Here is a 5,199-nt window from a genome sequence, read left to right on the forward strand (position 1 = left end):
CACTGCGCAGGCGCCGCCTCGGGCGGGGCCCGGCCCCGGCCGCGCTGCGCAGGCGCCGGCGGGCGGTGGGAGGGCGAGGGGCCGCGCGCCGCTCTGCGCATGCGCGTCCCCCCGCGGGACGTCCTTGGCGCCGGCGCGCGTGCGTGCGTGCGTGCGTGCGTGCGGCGCGCGCCCTGTCCCGCCTGAGGGCGCGGAGCGGGAGGTGGCAGCCACCTGGTACCCGCCATCTGGTACCCGCATCCTCTCCGGCCGCTGCGGTTACGCGCTTTTCCCCCCTCAGGTTTTTCAAAGAATCACGATTTCAGGCTAAAATGGTACCGATAGGCTTCTGAGGCGGTACCTCAGTCGCGAGGAGCGGCGGTGACGGGCCTGCGGACAGGGCGGCCGCTGCCCCCGGGCGTCAGGATGGGGCAGAGCCCGGGCCTGTCGTCTGGCTCCTTCCATGGGGCAGGCGGCACCTGGGGCACGGGCCTGCCGCCATCCCTTGGGAGGCTTCACTTCCCTGGGGGAGCCGGCACCCCGGGAACCCACCGGCCTCCATCCCTTGGGGAGTCTTCACCACCGGCAGCGCTGCCGTCCGGCAGCAGCACGTCTGCCTGCACCCGAAATCACTGGATACAGGTCCAGATGCTTCTTCATTACGGTCCCTCGTAACTTCCAAGGAGTCGGTCTCAAGAGGGTGATTTGGCAGCTAAGTTGAGAGCCCGTTCTGTGGCCCTTTACTAAACGCGCCACTGAACGAACCTAGGCTTCAACATCAGTAGTTAAATTAGACAATTTTTAATATGGCTGAGGGGAGACCTTCTCATTCTCTACAACGACCTGAAAGGGAGTTGTACAGAGATGAGGGTCGGTCTCTTCTCCCAAGGAACAGGCCAAAGGACAACAGGAAACGGCCTCAAGTTGCGCCAGGGGAGGTTTAGATTGGATATTAGGAAAAATTTCTCCACCAAAAGGGTTATCAAGCATTGGAACAGGCTGCCCAGGGGAGTGGTGGAATCGCCATCCCTGGAGGTGTTTAAAAATAAGACAGGTAGACGTGGTGCCTAGTGACATGGCTTAGTGATGGTTTTGTCAGAGTTAGGTTGATGGTTGGACTCGATGCTCTGAAAGGTCCCTTCCAACCAAGACAATTCTGTGATACTACTTCATGATAATCATTCAGTGTATTCCACTGCATATCAGGAAAAGGAGATACCCAGTAGCTTTAAAAACGAAAGGTAAAATAAAAAACCTTGCGGTGTGTGAGCTGAGGATATGTTTAAAGCACATAAAGGTAAAAAAGCTGAAGGGTGACAAGCAAATTAGTGACAGCTCAGGCAGGCTTCTGCACCCTGTTTTTTTCTTGTAGCATGAACACCATCTAGTGGGACACGGGCAGCAAGTGCGTAAGGGTTGTGTATGCTGATAAGCGCAATAAAATACATCTGCCCCCATGTCTGTGTGTGGTTTGGGGTTTTTTTGTTGCGTTTCCTTCTGCTTCTGTGCTGAAAAAATACGGACCTCAGAAAAGATTGGTTTTTTGTCTAGTCTTCTATTTCCCAACAGCTGGTTTCACACACCAAAAGAAATGGGGTAGCTGATGCCAACGCCTCTGCTACTCAAAAGTATGTCAACACCTATAGATGCAAAATCATAAGAGCTGATCTTTTTCTAAAACTTCCTTCTCCCTCCATGTTTTCCCTTGATATCACTAGTACATCATTTATTCAGGAATAAAAACGAAATGAAGAAAAGCATTTTTTTCTTGGGTACGTATTACAGGGGCACAGTGATGGTTATAGTGAGCTTAACCCTTAAGAAAATTGAAGCACGTTGCTGTCCTTGCGCTTTTATCTCGGGATGGCAGATATATGACAGTTACCCAGAACTTAGAAAAAAGTTATGTACTGTGTTGGGGTGTTTTTAGCAGTATCAACTCGACAGGACTCTGCATGTTGTCACACCCAGGAGGCTGTACACTTCAGCAGTTCCCACACATGCTTTTATCAGTGACAGCTTCTAATTCAGGGGAAGTTTTGCAATGGATTTCGGTGGAACTGATGTTTAATGACTTGTCACCACACTGTAACTAGTGCGTTTGTCCACTGGATGGTGCATCGCTTATTTCTGCCGCCCTGAGTAGCGTTAGTCATACTGACCATATGACACTGGCAAACAGCCTGCCTCCAGATGCAAATGCAGGGAGAAAATGTGTATAGGCAAAGCACTTATTTGACATTTTTTAAAGAAACATCACATATAATGTGAAACCAGGAAATTCTCTCCAAGATCTGAGCTTTCTTGGCCATTCTTTCTGGAAGTAGTTCTGAAAATCCAGTTCCATTGGCAGCTCTCTGAGGAGGAGAGGCCATGATGCATTTTTTTTTTTTTTCTCTTGGCTTTGATTTCTGCTCAAACACTGCTAGAGAGACTGGCTAGCTTTGTACAGCAAATACAGCCAGGGCTCACTGCAGTGCAAAGATCTGGAGAACCAGCCCGGACCTCAGGGCTACGCTTACTCTGATTTTGCAGGCCCTTGATTCCTGAGGACGTCGAAGCATTTTTTTCTGAGGGAATATAGTCCTAACATACCAATTTCCTGTGCCAGGCAGCTGGATATAAAAGAGGCAGTGCTGTTTAAAACGTTCGCATCGCAATGAGAAGTTTGACAGTCAATACTGCAGATGCTTAAGAGCAAGTTAACAGAAATTCTTAAATTCAGCTTGCTTTGTTCTCTGTATTTTTAGCGCCGTGCAGGTCACAGGTTTCTCATTTCCTCCTGAACTTAAAAACAAATAAAACAGTTGAATATTTTCCTCCCCGCATTTTCACTAAGCGTGTGGAGCAGATCTTAAGACTGTTTTAATATGCACAGCATTGTTTTTTGCCATGCTAAAAACATTACCAGACATGTCAGGACTTTGGTTCTTCTGCGAGTCCTGCTGTTTTGGAACCCATTTCCACAGCAAACAATATTGCCAAGATAAATTGTTTGCCAGAGATAACTTCGAGTCCTCAAACAAATTACCTAAGAAATGTTGAAACATAATGCTGCACGAAGCAAATTGTTTCCATGCTTCCTGTCCTGGTAGGAAGGAACGGAGCTTATCTCTGTTATAGATTCCATAGAGACAGCCACAGTACCTTAACCCATGCGTTGTTTAGACTATGGGAGTTTTTGAATACTTCACATATCAGAGGAAGATATGAAATATTCACGCCCCATTTATCCTGCCCTCAGCAATGCAAATACCGAAATTGAAATCATTTTTATAAGGACTCCAGCAGTTTGGCAAAGGGCAGTAGAGCTGCTCGTGGATTGCGTTAGAGAAAAAAGGAAGAGTTTACAAGAATACGTCATTCGCCGTAGGCGCTTACATCTCGAGCAGACTGTTCCGCTGTCGGGGGCTTAATTATGCGCATGTTTGTAAAGTCCCAAAGGTTTCTCATTTGTGTGGATTTTTCCCCATTGAATATTGCCTTGTGTCAATAGCGTGTTTAAATTTTAACTAAAAATAAAAGCTGGTTTTCATAATCCATTCCCTTTGCAGACTTTCTCCGTACTGAGACATATCTGCTGTGCTGCAGGTGCGGGGTGATACTGTTGTGACATGTCTCCTATTTTTGTACCATTTTCAGTCCCTCCACGACACAATCTGAAGAAAATAACCTTTATTAGCTCTCTGGCTCTCTGCCTGCTCTATGCGGTTAACTTTAAGATGTACCCCTTGGATATTAACCGAAGCAATGGCGATTTACAGAAATAAATTTGTGAACCTCATTGTCTTAATTCTGGTGCCTTCTGCTTTTTAGTTCCTTTCTACCTTTGATTTGATGTGGTCTATGGATAGCAAGAAAGCGATACAGAACAGCTGTGCCCAGTCTCAGAAACGGGGAACTGTGTAAAAATAAGGAAGCTTTTTAAGAAGAAGGTAAAAGGAACATCTAAGACACTAAAGGCTTCTGAAGCATAGATAGAAACATGATCATAGAGGCAGAGTAAGTGCACATCGGTATCAGAAAAGATGAGGTAAAAGGCAAAAAGAAGCAGCAGAGCCAAGGAGGTTGTTAAAAACCAGTTGCATTCAAAGAAGAAAATCCAAAGAACCATGAGTACTGATCCGTTACACACAAACAACAGCAGAGGTGGTTATAAAACCAAATCGAGGAACAACTGAGGCAAGGCGTAAAAATGTACAGTAAATGCTTCTTCAAGTAACAGGACATCTGTTGAAAAGTCCATAGAGCTAACAGAGTCAAACCACTCAGAAGACAAAAGAAACCAGGGGTTCCAGGAGCCCCGTCTTTCTCTGAAGCAAGATCAGCTGCACTTCAACCACTCCTGAGAGGCTGGGTTTATTTTAGTGTAGGGAAATGAGACTAAACGCTTACTAATTGCAAAAGGAATAAAAAGATCTATTGTGCCAGCCAAAAGCCTTCAAAAATATGGGTTCTAGAAATGGTACCTACAAGGGATGCTGAAGGGATGCCCGCTGCGATTTTCCTTTTGGTCCCTTGAATGAAAGGGGCTGCCAAGCCCTTCAGCAGGAGCAAGCGCAGGACCCACTTACCCTGAGCCCAATAAAATAGGGTCAGAAATCTAAAATTGGAACTAGATGATCTTTAAGGTCCCTTCTAACCTGAACCATTCTGTGATTCTATGATTCATTTTTGCCCGGGATCCTAACACAGGCTGAAGGCAGGAGTTAAGCGCTGCTCTTGAACGTCATTCCGCCTCCACCACTCGCTTCAAACTCTCCTATTCCATCCACCCTCAGGAAGAGCCACATCTCACAGGTCCCGTTGGGACGTTTGGCCAGACGAGCAATCACAAAGGTCTTGTTGGTCCCTGCAAAGCCGGTGAAGTAAACCGAATCCATTCAATGATTCTATGATCCAGATCAAAGAGATGGAAACAGCCACAACCTTCAGCCTCGGGGAAGAGCCACTGACATTGCCCTCATAGCCCCCGGTAGCCCCAGGGGGGAGACCCCAAAACCCACCTCTCCTGGCCCACAACGCTTATCCCGGAGGATTTCCTAGAAAACTTGTCAGTGCCTCTCCAGGGGAACTGCCTGACCCTCCCTCTGCGCGCTTCCACGCAGCTGTGTGAACCGCGCGCACAGATGGCGTTTCTCGGGAGAAAAAAAAAAAAAAAAATTAATAAAAAAAAAAATTAAAAAAACCAAAAGGAGCAAATGCAACTTCCCAGGGTGA

This window comes from Chroicocephalus ridibundus, chromosome 4 (genome assembly GCF_963924245.1).
Source record: "Chroicocephalus ridibundus chromosome 4, bChrRid1.1, whole genome shotgun sequence".
In the NCBI taxonomy this organism is placed as follows: domain Eukaryota; kingdom Metazoa; phylum Chordata; class Aves; order Charadriiformes; family Laridae; genus Chroicocephalus; species Chroicocephalus ridibundus.